The sequence below is a fragment of the Dermacentor variabilis genome, chromosome 8 (assembly GCF_050947875.1).
Source record: "Dermacentor variabilis isolate Ectoservices chromosome 8, ASM5094787v1, whole genome shotgun sequence".
Lineage (NCBI taxonomy): Eukaryota > Metazoa > Arthropoda > Arachnida > Ixodida > Ixodidae > Dermacentor > Dermacentor variabilis.
This window is the reverse complement of record NC_134575.1, coordinates 125267385-125287243: the sequence shown is the minus strand read 5'-3', so window position 1 is coordinate 125287243 and position 19859 is coordinate 125267385. Positions and strand designations below refer to the sequence as shown.

The 19859-nt window shown below is 46.7% G+C and overlaps 1 pseudogene; it reads left to right on the top strand.

The window, feature by feature from the left end:
• The first annotated feature begins 2240 nt into the window (after window positions 1–2240).
• Window positions 2241–19416, top strand: LOC142591563 (uncharacterized; annotated as a pseudogene).
• The last annotated feature ends 443 nt before the right edge of the window (window positions 19417–19859 follow it).

Sequence of the window (19859 nt, the reverse complement as noted above, 5' to 3'; positions counted from 1 at the left end):
GCCTATTTTGACCATTGGATTGAGATGGCTAATGTGCCTAAAACATATGAAGGTCTACGAGATCACATGATCTCTGAACAGTTTCTGCGTTGTTGTGAGCCAAAGCTAGTCATTTTCTTGAAGGAGCGAGAGTGCAAATCCCTTGACGAACTTGCTAGCTTGACGGATCGCTTTCTTGACGCGCAGAACTGGACAAACTTAGGAAAAGGTACCGACAACACAAAGGATTTTGGTGGGAAAAACATTGAAGCTCCCAGGAAACCGCAACTTATGTGCACCCTCTGTCACCGGTTTGGACATTTGGCTCCTGACTGCCGTGCCCCGCCTAAGCGTATGCTGAAGTGTGAGTTGTGCGACAGAACGGGACATACAGCTGAAAATTGCCGAACTCGGTACGGGGACAACAAACCAAGTTCTGCGTGTACATTCACCGAATCTCGACCAGTCCGGACTCGTCCAGTGAAAGAATCAAAGCGTCCAGGAAAGAAGACTCGCCGATCAAGTGACAGCGACGACGAGAAACCTGATAATGCTGTAACTTTCCTCATCGACGGGATGCCAGTGGTTGAAGGCCGGCTGCTGGGAAGAAGTGTACGTGTACTGCGAGACACCGGTTGTAATACCGCAATTGTCAAACGAGAACTCGTTCCCGAGATGTATATGACGGGAAGAACGAACAACGTTGTTCTTCTGGACGGCTCAACAAGTTACCTGCCTGAAGCTGTCGTACATGTGAACACGCCGTATTTTTCAGGCAAGTTAACAGTGACATGTATGGACGAGCCCCTCTACGACCTTGTTCTGGGAAATCTTCCAGGCGTCAGAGGACCATATGATCCAGACTCTGACTGGAAACCCCCCGATGCTCCCAACGAGGAGTCGTCGTCGATAGGGATGAAGCGTAATAAGACGCCTAGGAAGCCTCACCATGTATCGAGCGTGGCTGAAGCAATAATTGAAGAACAAGAACAAGGCAAGATTCGTCCCTTGTGCGTTCCGACAATTGTCTTACGTGACGTCACAAAAGACCAACTCATTGAAGAACAGCGCAAAGACCCGACGCTGAAACATAGTTTTGCCAAAGTGAGCAAGTCGTTTCACTCTGGAAAGGGGCACAGCTACGAATTCGTCGAAGAAAAAGGATTGCTATATCGCCTTTACCGCCTGGCCACTGGCAGAACCTTTAAGCAGGTGGTCATACCGAAAGCATTTAGATCTGGCATATTAGAAGTGGCACATGAGAGCATCATGGCAGGACACCAAGGTATCAAGAGAACAACCGATCGCGTCCTACAAGAATTCTATTGGCCAGATGTACACGGAGACGTTAAACGCTTCGTGAAGTCGTGCGACCAATGCCAAAGGACAACCCCTAAAGGGAAAGTAGGAGTCGCTCCTCTGGGCAACATGCCTTTGATCCATACACCTTTTGAAAGGGTCGCTGTTGATTTAATCGGGCCATTTTCACCAAAGTCGGACCGTGGGAACCGATACGTTCTTACGTTAATCGACTTTGCGACTCGTTATCCAGATGCTGTGGCACTCCCTGCAATCGACGCAGTTCATGTTGCAGAAGCGCTGATCGAGATCTTTTCTCGCGTCGGCTTGCCCAAAGAAATAGTCACGGACCAAGGAGCAAGCTTTACCTCAGAATTAATGAAAGAGGTTAGTCGATTACTCTCAGTGAAGCTACTCAAGACGACACCCTACCATGCGATGGCGAATGGTCTCGTCGAGAAGTTTAATGGCACTCTAAAGATGATGCTAAAGAGAATGTGCCAAGAGAGACCGCGATCTTGGGACAGATACCTTGCTCCTCTGCTTTTTGCATATAGAGAAGTGCCGCAGGCAAGCCTCGGATTCTCTCCCTTTCAGCTCATTTACGGCCGGCACGTTCGAGGACCGTTGACGGTATTACGAGAACTGTGGACGAACGAGGAATTGGATGGAGAAACGCGAACGACATACACTTATGTCTTTGATTTGCGCAATCGCCTGGAGGAAACATGCCAGATTGCACATGATCAGCTAGAGAAAGCTCGCGACAAACAAAAAACTTACTATGACAGAAAAAGTCGCCCTAGGAAATTATATCCAGGCGACAAAGTGCTAATTTTGTTGCCAACTGACTCGAACAAGCTTTTAATGCAAGGTAAGGACCGTTCCAGGTTAAGGAACGGAAAAATGACGTTGATTATGTAATTGGAGTTTCTGGAAAGAACAAGATCTTTCATATAAATATGCTCAAGAAGTACGAGGAGCGGGAACCTGCACAACCACACCAAGTCTCTGTTGTTGCAGAGGTCAACGAAAGGTCATCCGAAGATGACACCAGGGAAGAGGACGAAGTGAAGCAAATGCCTGTCTTAAGCCTTCATCGAACACAGTTTTCTACTGACGTTAAGTTGGCAACAAATCTTACGGATGAACAAATTCAGGAAATACAGGAGTTATTTGACGTGTATGCAGACATTTTTTCTGACATACCTGGGAAAACTGCGCTCTTCGAATGTTCGCTTCGTCTAACCACTGATAAACCAGTGCACGTTCCGCAGTACCCTATACCCCTTGCTTTGCAGGAAAGTGTCGAAAAAGAAGTACAAGAGATGTTGAAAATGGGTGTCATTGAGAGATAAAAGTCCCCGTACCACGCGCCAATTGTAGTCGTAAAGAAACCGGACAACACTATTCGGCTGTGCGTTGACTTCAGGGAACTAAATAAGATACTCATCCCGGATTGCGAACCAATACCACGTATTGATGTAGTACTTGCGTTTGTGGGTCAAAAGAAGTTTTTCTCCAAGTTTGACTTCACTAAGGGATATTGGCAAGTACCCATGTCTACCGAAAGTCGAGAAAAAACTGCTTTCTCCAGCACGTCTGGTCTCTACCATTTCATCTACATGCCGTTTGGTATTAAAACGGCCCCTGCAGTATTTGCGCGCCTCATGAGATCCGTACTGGGAGACTTGGCGAACGTCCATCATTATTTCGATGACGTTGTCGTTGCCACCGATACATGGCAAGAACACATAGATACCCTCAGACAAGTCTTTGAGAAAATCAAACAAGCCAACCTCGCAATCAAGCCAAGTAAATGCGAAATAGGAGAGAGCAGCATAGCATTCCTGGGTCATCGTATTGGGAAGTCTAAAGTTGAACCACTTCTCAAAACACTAGACAAGATTCTTGCTACTAAGCGTCCTACCAACAAGAAAGCAGTGCAGTCATTTCTTGGCCTGACCGGCTACTACAGGAAGTTTATCCCGAACTACGCCGAACTGACCAAGCCGTTGACGGACCTTACAAAGAAAGGACAAAGCAGTACTGTTGTTTGGAGCCCAACTCAAGAAGAAACGTTCACGACACTAAAGAGCAAGCTCAGTGAGGCTCCCATCCTCCTTGCTCCCAACCTTTCGAAAGAGTTCGTACTGCGCACGGACGCCTCCAACACAAGCCTGGGCGCAGTATTGCTCCAAATAGGAGACGACCAGGTGCTGCACCCTGTTGCTTACGCTAGTCGTAACTTATTACCCCGAGAAACCCGGTATTCGACAATTGAACGGGAATGTTTAGCACTCGTTTGGGCTGTACAAAAATTTCACATTTACCTATATGGCAAGCCTTTTGTTGTTCAGTCAGATCACCAACCCTTACAGTACTTAAATTCCGCCAAGCACGTCAACAACAGAGTGTTGCGTTGGAGTCTCATTTTACAGGAGTATTCCTTCACTGTTCACTACATAAAAGGTTGTGACAATGTCGGAGCTGACTACTTGAGTCGCGCGTAATCACATGTTCTATAACAAAATGCGATTGGACAATGCAACCACTCAAGTGCTCAGTCGTACTTGAAAGCGAACAGACCTGTGCTTTTTAACTGAGCGCAATGCCCTGTGAACAATGTGTCATGTGCCCATATGAACAATTTGCCAAACGTGCGTGACAATTTTCCTTTTGTGTTTTTCATCCCGCGTCCTTGTGTAGAATAGTTGCAATCAACTTTCTCGAAATGGGGGGTATTGTTATAATATGTGCTATGCGGGAGTGCGAAGCAAACATACGGTGTGCCGTGCGGGGGCGAAGAGGACGAATCTGGGCAATTACCCGCAAGAGAGTCATCATCATCATCGACGCCGACTCGGGAGCGTCGGCAGTGGCGCCTCAAAAAAGCGTGGCGCGAGAGTGTGGCCCGTGGCCCGTGGCGTGAGCAGTGCGCGAGGTTCGGCAGTCAACGGAAAACAGCTTCCTCGCTGGGCGTCTGGCCCAGAGGAGCTATCGCCGCCCGCGCCAATACGCCACACCCGAAGCAACACGGTGACTGCTGGGAGGTTACCTCGCCCCGCTCTTCCGCTGGGCACTGGTCCAGGAGGCTGGCGGTCCTGAACCGGGGCGGTCGAGCGTTCGGGTGAGCGGCCACAGGGCTACCCCGCCAGCTGTGGACGCGACCCGGTGACTGCGGCCGGCTACCTGAGCCCCGCGACGCGGTCCGACCCAGCCGTCCGTCCCGGCCGTCCGACCCGGCTGTCCGACCCAGGTGTCCGACCCGGACGTCCTACACGGCTGTCCGACCCGCCGGCCGACACTGCTGTCCGACCCCGCTGGCCAGCATCAGTTCCGCGAGGTCTCCGACAAGGTGCCACACGCTTCCGCCGGAACTGTAGGCCAATCACAATCCACCCATACATAGAGATAGTGCATGTCGCCTATGAGGCATTGTCAAGTGTGTGTGCCGTTATCTGTGTCGTGTACGTGAATACAAGTCCGATGTGTGTTCGTGCTTTCGCGTGCTGCTTCTCCCTTTTCTGGAGTGATCCGGCCCCAATAACATCACACCGGTATCCCAACATGGCTTGGGACCCAGTAGAAACGAATTGACCTCCCGTACTCGTTAATAGTCCCCATGTTTAAGATGTCTCCAATCAGGGGTTCACACTCAGATTTCATATGGAGAGCCTTCAGTGTGCCTAAAGAAACTATTTATATGACTGCATTTTTGCGTTTATCAGCGATAATGTTTTTCACAACAACCCTGATGGCGTAAACTTCGGCCGTGAAAACAGAAGCCTGTTGTGGCAATTGAATACTTGTTCCCCAATTTTCCGTTACGGCCCCCTAACCACGTGATTTTTTTGTTTTACAGCCATCAGTGTAATATTGCATGTTATTTTGATATTTGTCCTGAAGTGCAAGGAATTCTTTTATAATGTGTTCGTGTGGGATGTCTCTTTTCTTTAGATGTGTTAACGTCCAATCACATTAGTGTGTGAAATTGTACCACGGGGCCAACCGTTGTGGTTTCTTGGCAATCTGGAGGACTTAGTATGGAATTTATTTATTTATTTATTTTATTTATAGTACCCTCAGAGTAAATATACATTATAGAGGGGGGAGGCTACATAAAGGAGGTAAAACATGATATACAGGAAAGGCACAGTAAAAATAAAAATAGAAAATAATACTAGCTCACTAATTTACACAAAAAATAGTAGTAGTTCACCATAGAAATCTCATCATGCACTTCAATATACAAGTTGGGAATAATAGGTAAATACATACATAGTTAATTTGCAAAAATAGTACTTACACAATGACTAGTCACATGATATATTGAACGCAAGTTATATTATTTACTTGTAGGTAACTAAAGCATTTCTAAATTGAACAGGATTACTTATAGTAACAATAGATGCTGGCAGACCGTTCCATTTGTTGCATGTTTTAGGCAAAAATGATTGCGAATGTGTTAGTGTGTTAGAGCGAGGAACATGTACCTTATGCGTATGATCTCTACGTGAGGAGGTGAATGGTGCTGGATTAATCCATGCCGACCGAAGCGCAGCGTTCTGGTAGTAAATCTTATGAAATAAGCATAGGCGTGATTGTTTCCTGCGGGTTAAAATCGAAGCTAGGTTCAGAGTAGTCTTCATTTGTGTTACGCTTGCCGTACGATGGTACTTAGCTAGTATAAACCGAGCGGAGCGATTCTGGACACTTTCAAGGCAGTTAATTAAGACGGCATGATGTGGGTTCCATACTGATGATGCATATTCTAACTGTGGACGGACATATGTCGTGTATAACAAATGTTTGAGTGATAATGGCGCGAGCGAGAAGTTTCTACGAAGATATCCAAGTGTGCGATTAGCTTTGCTCGTTATAAAGTCGATATGGTACTTCCAGGATAAGTTATGGGTTATATGGACGCCCAGATATTTGTAATTTCTTACGCTCTCTAAAGGAATGTTATCAAGTAAATAGGCAGGACAAGCTTTATTAGTACGGGATATTCGCATTGATTTACATTTCTTGACGTTGGGCTGCATCTGCCATTTTATAGTCCAGTTATGCAGTGTGTTTAAATCGTCCTGAAGAGATGAGATATTAGTATCATTAGTATTAGTCATAGTCCCGACAGTATTGCTCATACCGCAGGACAAGTGGCCTAATCAGGTTCGGTTTATTTGTATAATGTAAGCGTGAGTTGCATTGTGTGATGATGTTGTAGCATATGTGTTGCGGGGATGACTGAATTCTGAGTACGTAGGAAAAAGTGAGTAACGCTCTGCGCTGCTGTAAGGAGGGTTCATTACACTCGACATATAAACTTTGAATGGGTGAAGTTCTGTAGGCACCACTTGCCAGTCGCAGTCCGAGGTTATGTACTGGATCAAGCCGTTGAATGTACGACTGTCTGGCTAAGCCGTAAACCACGGAACCGTAGTCTAAAAGGCTACGCACAAGAGACCGGTAAATACGTAAAAGACAGGTTCGGTCGGAACCACAGTGCTTATGACATAAAAGTTTGAGGATATTCAATGGTTTATTTCCCTTAATCTTTAGTGTTGTATTGTGGGCTTGGATTTAGTTTGGTGTCAAAGGTTACTCCTAAAAACTTATGGTCTTGTTTCACCGGCAGTATGACGTCATTCAATTTTAGGGCTGGATTGCTGTGTAGCCCTCGTTTCTGAGAAAACAAAACAGTAACTGTTTTCTGTGTGGAGAAACGGAAACCATTTTTGTTAGCCCATTGTGTAAGTTTATTTATTGTTAGTTGAAGCTGCCTTTCACAGGTTAGCAAACTTGAGGCACGGCAAGCCACTTGGAGATCGTCAACGTATAATGAGTGCATAAGAGACGATGGTATGATCTTATTAACTGAGTTCATTTTTACTATAAAGAATGTCGTGCTGAGAACACAGCCTTGTGGAACACCATTTTCCTGTTCAAATGTATGAGATAGTACTGAGCGCAGACGTACTTGAAATGTTCTATTAAACATAAAATCAGCTAGGCAGTTGAGCATTTTACCTCGGATGCCGAATTCAGCCAGGTCTCTTAAAATTCCATATCTCCATGTTGTATCATAGGCTTTTTCTAAATCGAAGAAAACTGCAAGACAGTGTTGTCTGCGTAAAAATGCATATCGAATTTCATGTTCTAGACGGACAAGATGGTCAGCTGTTGAACAACCCTTTTTATATCCACACTGATGGGAGTCAATAAGGTTTCTTGATTCTAAAAATAAATGAAAGTCTTATATTGATAATGCCTTCATATGATTTTGCCAAACAGCTTGTGAGGGCAATGGGTCTGTAGCTGCTTGCGGATGTTGGGGATTTACCGGTTTTTAAAAATGGAACTACTATTGCTTTTCTCCAGTCTTCGGGCATTATACCCGATTCCCAGATTATGTTGAAATATTTAAGGAGAGCGTCTACAGATGCCTGAGATAGATAAGCCAGCATGGCGTAGTGAATACGGTCGTAACCTGGCGCTGTTGTTTTCCCTGCAGAAAGGACTCTGTTTATTTCTTGTTGTGTCAGGGGGGAATTGTACGGTTCATTTGACGCACCAGTAGTGGGCAGCTTGTGTTTTTCAGCAGACTGTTTGTATTGTAAAAATTCGTTTGTATAATTCCCTGAACTTGATATATCAGGGAAATGTTCGCCAAGTATATCTCCCTGTTCTTGTATTGTTGTTTGTGTGCCTGGACATGCAAGTAGTGGAATTGTGTACGATGACTACTCTCCTCTAAATTTTCTGACCTGGTTCCACATGCGTTTTGATGTTACGGTACTGTTGATAGAAGATGTGTACTTGTGGCATGATGATTTTTCAGCCTGTCTTCTAATGAATCGTGCTTTGGCTTTGGCTTTCTTGAAGTTTAAGAGGTTGCAATAGGTGGGGTACCTCCATAGAATTTCCCAGGCCCTATTTTGTTCTTTTTTAGCGTTGGTACACTTCTTAGTCCACCAGGGGTTTAGCTTTTCGCTCATAATACCCGATGACTGGGGTATCGCCTTTTCTGCCGCTGAGATTATTAACTCAGCGAATATTTTGTTAAGTTCATGAACGGTTAGGTCTGGCGAAAACACATCTTTCAGTTTCGAATTTTCCGTAAAGAACGGCCAGTTAGCGAGCTTTAGTTTCCATCAGCGTGGCCTAGTGGTTAAGGTTGGTGGTGATGATAGGAGTTAACGACTGCTGGAAAGTGACCACTACCTTATGAAGTGTCGAGGGCCTCCCACTTAAGATCATTAAAAAGTGATGGTGAACAAAAAGCTAAATCTAAACAGCTAAAACTGCGGGCAGTTGGTGAAAAATAGGTCGGGGCACCTGATTTAAAAAGGCAGGTATCATTGGATAAGATGAAATCTTCAACCAGCTGTCCTCTTTGGTCAGTTTTGACGCTGCCCCAAAGAGTACAATGAGCATTAAGACCCCCTACTAAAACAAATGGTTCCGGTAATTGATCTGCTAAATTTTCTAATTGTTTAGTAGTGAAGTGGGTGTGGGGTGGAATATACAGTGAGCAAATGGTGATGTTTTTGTTAGATAGAATGGTGACAGCTACGGCTTCTAAAGATGTTTTCAATTGGACATTTCCAGTGCCGCCCTGTGCGACTATAGCCACTCCCTCCGACAAAAGCGTGGAACATTCGCGGTCCCTTCGGACAACGGTGAAACCTTTCAGAATTTGACAATTTTTTGGACCGAGATTTGTTTCCTGAAGACATACAGCAACTGGTGAAAAGTTGTTGATGATGTCTTTGATGTCACCTAGATTGTGTATGAGACCTCTACAATTCCAGTGGATAATAAAAGCCATTTTGAAATTGAAAGGTAAGAATTGGCACTACGGAAAGAATAAGAGGTGAGATGTTAGGTGACATGGATTTTAAAAGGCTTATACAAATGAGCGATAACATTTACGTTATCGCTTTCCTATTCTGAGTGGTTATTGGGATTTTATCCCTCTTACCACGCTCGAGAGAGCGCTTGTCCTTTGGTGTCAATGCCACTGGGGTTTTTGAGTCGACCTCCATTGCTCTCTCTGAGGCGCTGGAGGATCGAGAGTTAGGCGCCGAGACACGTGTCTGGGGCCTTGGGGCTCGCTTGATCTTAGGGCCCTGCGGGACTGGTGTCTGCAGGGCGTTTGAAGAGGATGAAGCAGCGGATGAAACTTCCCTCACGGGGGCGGAAGGGGTCACTGCGGGACCACTGCGCGTGGGCTCGGAGGACTCCTGAAGCCTCTGTGACGCTGCCCCCATCTGCATCACATCGGCGTAACTTCTTCGGGGAAGGTACAATAGCCGCTTTCTGGCTTCATAGGGCGAGATTTTTTTCTTTGACTGTTAGAGCAATTACTTCCTTTTCTTTTTTCCAGCAAGGGCAGGACCGCCAATATTCGGGATGATCTCCCTTGCAGTTGACACAAAGTGGCGAAGAGGTGTTATTGTCAGTTTGGGGATCGTTCGAACTGCATTTAGCACAAGTTGTTCGTCCTCGACATGCATGCGAAGCATGTCCAAACCTTTGGCATTTGAAACATCGTCTCGGGTTTGGGATATATGGTCTAATATTTACCTTTACATAACCTGCATCCAGCGAGGTAGGCATTACACTTGTTCCGAAGGTGAGTATAACATGCTTTGTGGCGATTTCTTGGTCGCTCCTACTCGATGACAATTCTTTGGACTTTAGTAACATTTTGTTCCTGGAAACCTTCCAGTAGTTCTTCGTCGCTCAAGCCAATAAAGTCTTCCTCTGATATCACACCCCTGCTTGTATTAAGTGTTCCGTGCGGTGAAATTGTCACTGTTGCGTTGGCAATACTGGTAAGTTCTCTGAGCTTTTGCGCTTGTTCTTTGTCATTTAGTTCTAGAAGGAGGTCCCCGCTAGACATTTTTGAGGCTTTGTACGAAGGTCCGATTTTTTCTTTTAGGCACATGGACACAAGTAATGGAGAGAGCTTTCTCAATGGTAAGTTCTTTTCGCTGTGCAGTACATAGAACTTGGGAAATGATGGAGCGTTGCTCCGAAAAGAGAACTGGAACGTTGCTTCGGTGAGGCATATTTTCAGACGCCGATCATAGAGAATATAGGCTTGCGCTGGCATGAGAAAAATGTGTATGTTCCGCAACAGCGCCGACCGCCCACCACGGAGCCCAACGCGGGGATGCGGCAGAGCTTGTGTACAAGTCTGCACGACGCCAGTCGTACGCCGTCCCTATAACCAAATATGGTGTACCCAAGGTAGGATAGCCACACAAGGTTAATCCTTGCCGCCGTGGAGGAAGGAAGTAACTGGAAGAGAGAAGAAGACAGGAAAGATCAAAATGTGGGAGATAATGACGAAGTTTTTAGGAGAGAGAGAAAGACAGGAAGACGCGACTGCCGATTTTCCCCGGGTGGGTCAGTCCGGGGGTGCCATCTACGTGATGCAGAGGCCAAAGAGGTGTGTTGCCTCCGCCGGGGGGCCTTAAAGGTCCGAACACCTGGCATCGGCTCAACCCTCAGGATCCCCCTTTCCCCGGACACGACTAAGCCGCGCACGGCTACGCGCAGGAGGGTTCAACCCTCGTGTGCTTGGGTACGTGGTGTCGCAACACACCAAACGCCTGCTGACGCAGACGCCCCTGCGGGGACAACATTAAGAGGGCAGCGAGGAAGATAAGGACGTTGTGCACTACTGGCGCCCACTTGCCCTATGGCTCCCTGGAATAGACGCCTTGTACATAGCCCGTAACCGTATTCTATATTTCTCGACATTGCTTATTGAATAAAAAAGGTTTTGAATGAGCTGAATATTTTGACTCTTGCAGGAGTCTTGCGGCAGGTAAGCTCCTGTCTTGCCTCCCTTTGTAGATTCTAAAAAAAATATGTAGATCCTATTTAGTGGTGCAATCGATGTTCTGCGACACATTTTGTGTGTAGCTAGTTACCTACAATTCTTTGGGCATACACAAAGCGTTGCGAGGTAAATTCATGCGTTTTTTTTTATTGCAAGCAGATATATCTGATTCGATCATCTGCGTGTCGAAAGTAGCGCGAAAATAGTGTTCACGGTCTTATAAGGGCAGTACAATGATTTATGCTCCAGTCTTTCAACGCAAGTTTCTAACATGCCAATTGCTAGGTACTACATAGCTGCTGCATGGTTGTAGAAGAATGTACACTCTCAAAGCACTTGCACCCTTTGGAGTGTATATTTGTCCCACAACAATAATGGTCATCTGCTTCGCTTGCGTTTCCTTTCTTGGAAACGCTGTGCACGCTACTTTCCTCTCGACAAAGCTATTTCACGCTGACAACGCGCGTGCCGTTCGTCACTTGGAAGTATCGGACTCGCAGCGTTAAAGAAAGGAAGTGTGGGCAAGACAAACGACGTTTATAGGACAAGATAATTATTTTTTAAGAGGGAACGCCAGACAGATTCTTTTATTTCCAAATTAAGAATAGTTTCGTATACAGCTGAATACTTGAATACAAGAGAATTGTCCACGAAGACAACCTTTCAAGCTCTTATTCCTTTAATAAGAGTCTGGAGATGCAGTGATTAATACTTTAATAATGATGTGCGCTGGCTGTTAATGGTTGCGAGAATTTTAGGCTAATAATGCTAATACACTGGAGCAATCGTGTTCTGCAACTGGAACTCGTGTACTTGAGCTGGAACTCGTATAGTGGAAAATCGTGTTCACTTGAGTTATGATAAATTGATCCATTGGCAAACATTTGTCTGGGATAGCGATATGCGGATGCCAGTTCCACTTCAGGTGCATGAGCGACTGGACAGAGGCAAATGACGCATTCCGAATTCCATTCCTCCGAAAGATAACTCATCACGTTGCTCGCAGCCTGAACGGCTGCTTGTCCTGCTTGTAAATTGTCGCAGCATAAAGAACAAAGTCGATAACTTCATGTCTTTAGTAGCCACTGCTAAACCTCAGATTCTGATGAGCACCGAATCATGGTTAGACAAGACTATACCTAATGTAGAAAACTTTGCGCCTGTTTTTACTGTCTATCGGAAAGATAGGGATGGACATGGCGGGGGAGTATTCATTTTGATATCAAATGCATTGTCAAGTACACAAATATTATTTGAAAACAATTGAGTCTGTCTGGTGCCTTCTGAAATTGCCTAACGGAAACAATGTTGTGTACGGGACATTCTACCGCCCACCCGGCAACAGCGACTCATTGGGATTGCTGTCTGACATGCTATCTCTTCTGCCTAATAGCGTATTTCTAGGGGGGGGGGATTTCAATTTGCCAGACTTCAACTGGAATGCCGGATGCGTGGCTGGTAATAGGTCCCGTATTTAGACAGAGTTCGAAGAACTTCTCGGAATAAATGGATTGCAGCTGTACCTACGCGAGAAAATGCAATTCTAGACTTAATAGTTTGCAATGAGCCAAACATAATATCAGAAGGTACCGTTTGCCCAGGTATTAGTGAACACAGGGCAGTTGTCATAGAACTTAACATACAGCGAGTACGAATGCCGCTAATTCCGCAAAGGAAAGTGTACAGCTACGACAGAGGAGACTATGCTGCTATCAGGACCGAACTTGAAAATTCCTTTCCTACTTTCCAATATATGTCAAACGCACGCTGTCCGTTAACTTTGTGGTCAGCATTTCGTGACAAAATGCTGAAACTAGCCGAAATTAGGCCCATGGGTCTGTTTTAACCCTTACTGAACCCAGGTTCACCTCTTTCTTTATGACATATTTTACTCTTTCGCTCTTGAAATTGAGGTGAATCCTGGCCCTCATTAACCTATGATCACTGCACTTTATCCTACCCAACACTTCTACATCCTGCACTTAGCTGGGATCGGCAGAAAAAAAAAACCAATTTCATTTTTTTTTCACCATCAGGGCTTTTCCACGTCTACTTTTCGTTCCAACGCTTCGTGAATAAGGACTTCATTATTCGCAGCTTATTCCTTTCAACGAATTCTACCAACATCTCTGCTCGAGTGTTCCTGGAATCCACGCCGTAGCTTCCATTTGCACTGGATTCGCCCATAACTACAGTAAATTGAGTTTAGACTTTTGTAATCATCAATTCGCAAACTAGGTCCATGCAGGTACCAGCAGCAGCAAAAAACAAAGAACAATAACCTTGGTTTAACGTAGAAATACGTAAACTTATAAGGAAAGCAAGGCTAACGTATAAAACGTTTTCTGCCGACACCAGTTTGGCAAATGAGAAACGCTTGCAAGAGATAAATAAGCTATTGAAAGCAACAATTAAATCTGGCAAAGATACAGTCTTTGTAAAATTAAACAAGGACTTGAGAGAAAACCCAAAATCTTTTTGGAAATATGTAAAACAAAATCGAAAAGCAGACATATCAATACCATCTTTAGGTGTTGACGGCAAAACCGTGACGTCAGACTATTAGAGGGCGGAATGCTTCAACCAGTACTTCCAATCTGTGTTTTCGCTATTACCTGCTGGGGAGACTTCGCTTTTGAACAACGCCAATCAAGGCGATATGATGCGAGACATTGAATTTGATTTTTGGGGCGTCGATTCTTTATTACGGCATTTAGATGACACAAAAGCAATTGGACCTGATGAAGTATCCCCAGCGGCCCTTAAAGAGTGTCATAGCATCATTTCTCCGTATTTAACAATCACGTATAAGCTTTCCCTTGAAACAGGCCTTATTCCCCAAGATTGGAAAACGGCACGCGTGACACCCGTTTTTAAATCGGGCGATTGAAAACTCAGAGAAAACTATAGGCCGATTTCACTAACGTCAGTACGTTGCAAGATATTCGAACACATTTTAAATAGTAACATATCTGCATTTCTTGATTCAAACGCTTTCTTTACACCTTCCCAGCACGGATTCCGAAAAGGTTATTCCTGCAACACACAACTAACAGAATTCCAGCACTTCTTATCTAAAACCATTGATAACAATAGTCAGGTAGACGCGGTTTTGAATGATATTCAAAAAGCTTTCGATACTGTGTCCCATAAGCTCCTAGTTGTAAAGCTTGCTGAATTAAATATAAACGAAAACGTTCAAAATTGGATACGAAACTACCTAAACGGAAGAACCCAGTCTGTCGTCCTAAACAACACTGCATCTCAACCAATAACTGTTTCTTCTGGTGTTCCTCAGGGAAGCGTACTGGGCCCCTTGTTATTTTCAATCTACATAAATGACATTGTCGAACTAATTACATCACCCATAAAACTATTTGCTGATGACTGTGTGATTTACAGAGAAATTACCACTGAAGATGACATAGATACATTGCCAACAGATTTAGATGAGGTAGCGATCTGGTGTAAAAATGGAACATGAATATAAATATAAAGAAGTGCAGTAGCGTAAGTTTTTCCAGAAAATTATCCACATTTCAGCACCGATATAACAACAATGGCACGCTTATCGACATACAGTCGGAATATAAATATTTAGGAGTCTATTTTACCGAATCACTCACTTGGCATAAACAGATTGACACTTTCATAACGAAAGCTAGTAGGATGTTACATTTTATTCGCAGAAATATTAAACAGGCAACGCGCGAAGTTAAAAAACTTTATACTTATTACATGTTAGAACAATACTTGATTATGGTTGTGTAATTTGGGATCCCTATCAAGATTACCTCATTAATAGACTGGAAAAACTACAGAACCAAGCAGTAAGGTGTGTTTTCAATAATTCAAGCCTGTACTCTAGCCTTTCCGAAATGAAGGCCACTTTAGGATGGGATCTACTACATATGCGTAGGCAGAAGTTATGGCTTAAACTATTACACCGAATATATAACAATCAGACAGGTATTAAGCGCTATAACTATCTCCTGGAACCAGATTATATATCGACTCGCTGTGATAACAACAAAAAGATCTCAGCCTATAACAGCAGAGCAAACACTTTTTGCGACTCTTTTTTTTAATGCGAGGATAAATGCCTCAGGGCATACAAGGGTATGGGATGGGGGTGAATAAGGATGATTAAATGCATGAAAATAGATTTGCTGACCCAATGAAGTCCAAGGGGGATCGATAATACGGTCCCTGAGTCCAAGCAGCGTAATGGCTCAGATTATGCGGCGACAGTCCCGCTGCTGCGAGGTGCCGGGGCCTCGTCAGTTTCAGTGCCGGGCAAACCCACAGCAGGTGGTGGATGTCAGCTTCAACATTTCGCAACTTGCAGAGTGGACACTCAGGACGAGGATATGGCGGGCGAAAGTGCGGCCACTTCCTAGTCTCGGCAGGAGTGAGGGCTACCCCGACCCGGATCCTCCGAAGCGCAACCTCCTCTGCACGGGTAAGACCGCGTGGGAGGTTTACCGCACACGGAGGTATGAGAGCACGTGTGCGGCGCCGGAGGTGCTCCTTTCTTGTTAAAAGGAGGGTGGCATCATCTAGGTGAAAGAGTTGAGGCAGTGACGATGGAGAGGTCACTAGACGGGTCGCAGAATCCGCACGGCTTTGGAAGCTCAGAAGGTCGCGTGGGATCCACTCGACAGATATTGACTGCGGGATGCGTACCGCCAGAAGATGGATCTGTCGCCATATGTCAGGGCTGCGACTGACGCATCGCAGAAGCCGCGTGGCCTGGAGGGTCATCAGTGCGGATGACGATGCGGGTCGTGGGGACCATGGGAAAGGCGGCCACAGAGCACAACGCTTCTCGGACAGCAAGGACCTCAGCACAAAAGGAGGAAGGAGGTTCTTGGACTTGAAACTGGGTAGTCTTATTAAGGGCAGGTGCGCATGGGCAATAAATTGCAGTGGTTGTTTCACACCCCTTAATTCTTGCATCAACGTAAAGGACGATGGAGCCAAGCGCAAGGTGGGCATCTTGAGCTACAATTCGGTCACGAAGCGACGCCGCCGCATGAGTTGATGTCGGGCGATGTATATCAGTTGGCTTGTTATCACTCAGCTGTACAAAACTCCAGGGAGGAAGAACTGGCGATGGTGGTGGTAGAAGCGAGTTCGAGACAGCGTAAGCCCTGAGAGCACACGTTGTGTGTGAAAGGCTGGCCTTAAGCATGCGAGCATCACGTCGCTGCTGCACCAGCTCATCTAGTGTGTGGAGCTGTGCATTTTCTTGGAGAGCCACGATCGGGATGATGCGGGGAAGGCAAGTGATGACCCTCATTGCCTCGCGATTAACAGCCTCAAGGCGATCCCATTGTGCCCTCGTCAAATGCTGCAATGGGGCTCGATAAGTAAGGCGTGGTTGCACTACCGCCTTCTCAAATTGTCGCGCAACATATGAGCTGGCGCCGCCCATTTTAGGAGCAATGCGCCTAATCAGACCCAACGTTTGAATTGCCTGTTTCTTAATGCTGGAGGGCCAAGCAGTTCCGGTTCCCGACTAGTGTACCATCAGACCCAGAATTTTTATAGTTGAACATTGTTGAAGAGGGGTTTCGGATAGATGAAGACGAATGGGTGTTGCAGAGAGTTTACGCCGGCCCCAGAGATTGGCGACTGACATGTAAGCAGATTTGCTGACGGAAAGCCCAAGGCCGACCGAAGAAGCGTAAGTCACCGTGATATCTAAAGCTGATTGAAGGGTAGCGGCTTGAGTCTGCAGATCGTGATGAGTGCTCCATACCGTTGTCATCAGCGTAAAACAAGAACTTTATGTCGGGTACATTGTGTAAGCGCCATGCAAACGGGATGAAAGCAATATTGAATATTGTGGGTGATAATACAGATCCCTGGGGTACGCCACGAAGAGGGACAAATGAGCTGACGGCGGCACCACTGAGGCGAAATGCAAAATGTCGGTCTTCAAGGAAAGACTTGACAAAATTCCCTACTCTAGGGGGAAATTGCAGCATTTCAATTGAAGCCAAGGTGGCAGCATGACTGATTTATCATACGCCTTTTCGACGTCCAAAGCGAGGACAGTACGGACACTGTGGCTACGAGTTGACGATGAAACCGAGGATGCCAAGACAGCCAGCCCATCTTCAGTACCTATGAATGGACGGAAGCCGATTTGAGCAGGGTGGTAGAAACCATGGTGCCCTAGGCACTACGATATTCGTGTGGCTAGCATTTTCTCAGCAAGCTTGCACAACGTTGACGTTAGGAAAATGGGTCGGAAGTTACCAAGGTCAGTCGGCGGCTTGCTTGATGTCGGAATAGGGATCACAATAGCTGACTTCCAGCCTGGAGGGACAACGCCATCTAGCCATACCTTGTTAATGGTGTCGAGGAGATGAGGCACCACAGCGGAACTCAGGTTCTTCTAGGCCTCATAAGTAATAGAGTCTGGACCCGGTGCTGCCCTGCGACTGGTACCATCTATCGCTGCAAGCAACTCAGGCATGGTGAAAGAGCTTGCAATCCCCTCGGAGTCTGCTGTAGATGGTAACCTGTCGATATGTGTCGGAATGCCTGCCAAGGAAGCACCATTGGCTGTTTGAGGCGACACGTCGTACTGCGGGAAAAGCTTCCGGGCTGCTTCTATGGCGAAATCATCCGGCGACAAGCCAGCAGCGAAGCAGGCTCTGGCTGGCGCGTCTGGACGGCGGCCACCGTGTTCCATGGCACGGAAGGTTCGCCAGAGAGAAGCATTCGATGTCTTGGTTGAGAACCGCTCACACCACTTATACCAGTGCCTCCGCGAGAGCTCGCGTTCATATCTTCGCAGTAAGGAAATTTATTCTTGTACGTGCTTGTGCAGAAGTGGGGTCTCGGGATGCTGCCAGCTCAGCTTGTCTGCGAGCAGCCCACAAGTTCGGCAGGCCGATATTTGGTGGCGATCGATCGACGTCTACCCAGGTGATGGTTGTAGCTTCATTGAGCACGCTTGGTATGCGGTCAACAAGTAGTGGTGACGAGTCCACAGAGGTATCTTGGAGAACGGTGCGAAATTTGGCCCAGTTGGCCACAGAACACTTGCGGCGCAATCAGCGGGCCTGCGACGGGTGAAGGCCTATGATGATAGGGTAGTGGTCACTACCCCAGCAATCGGGCTCCAAGGGCCAAGTGGGAGTGCCGGGACCCGACCACCACGTAAGATCCGGTGCGTATGTTGTACGTTGAGCTTGAGGCACAGCTCGCGTTGCTGAATCGGGATGGTTCAGTAGTACAAACAACGCATGCGCGAAGGCGTCCCGCACACACCTACATCGAGGGCTAGAAGTAGGGTACCCCCAATCTGGGTGAGGGGCGTTGAAATCACCAACTAAAATAGGACACGCCGGGTATTGGCGACGGACATTCACTAACCAGCCCAGATTATTTCTTGAAGAAGAGCCGCCGGCTGGTCTTATGTAGTATGACACTACCACAACAGTTGCCTTGGGTAACATCACAGCTACTGCTACTACCTCCTGATATGAGTTACACCAGTTTTCAAGAGAAAGGCAAACCTGAGGATAGCACGTATCAACATGCATGGCCGCGTTTCCTGGAGGGGCAGCTGTGTGCACGCCACGCTCACTCATCGAAGGACACACGTATCAACTGAAGCCCGGAATGGCAGGCAAGGCGTTGGTCTCCTGTAGTAACAGGGCCCACACCTGCAGCTTGTTCATACGTAGACGGGATTTAAGCTCCCCCACTTTCGTGGAGAGCCCTCTACAGTTCCACTGAAGCACGCCACAAACGCCTGTGCCTGCCATTTTGATTACGAGTCCAGGCGTTGCAAAATCACAGATGTCAGGTTGGATAACTGGCTGACCATGAACCGCAAAAGGGACGTTGTAGAGTTATCCGGCAACGGAGCTGAAGATCTGGTAGACTCTGCGACAGATACAGCAGGACGTGTCAGAGACGATGATGCAGCGGAATCGATACTTCTAGTGGTGTGAGATTCCACTGCACGTCGCCGACGCGCAAGTAGTTCACGGTGCTGTCGGAGCTTGGATACCTCCGCTAAAAGGCGGGCAATTTGATTGTCAACTGCTGGCATATCATCACGCCGATGTTCCGGCCCGCTCTGCTTCTGTATAACCAGCGGGCGACGGCGGTCTTTGCGAACTTTGTCACTGTAAATCTGTTGTGAATGGGGTGCAGGCGGGTCGGGCTCGGAAAGCTCTGGCCAGTCGTCGTCATCCCACTGGAGCGCCGCAAACCTGTTTGATGTCGGCACTGGTTGTGTTGCAGCATGCTGAGGCCATTGCTTAGGAATCCCTTGACAAACCTTCTGAGTGGCCTTTTGCTTTGTGGGACAAGTTGGAGAAGTGATCTCGTGGTCGTCGGTCTTGCAGAGTCCACATCGATAAGACACTGCGCCAGCTAATACAGCTTCATCTGGCGTTGTAAATGGACAGGATCGGCGCAGGTGGCCCGGTCGGAAACAGTTGTAGCAATAGACGACACTGGGTTTATATGGCCGCGGTCGCAGAATCCAGCCATAGTAGTACAGGCGGGCTGAGGGAGTTGGTGGGCCCTGCACGGTGACGATGCAAAAGCGCCCCTTTCCCATGTAACGCGCTTGAATGACACGGTGAGTAGGACAGCAGAGCTCACGCTGGAGAGCAGTCTGGTCCTCGCCAATGTGAACGTTGTAAACGACACAGCGCTGTATATCCGAGCCCTCCACCAGGTAAACCTG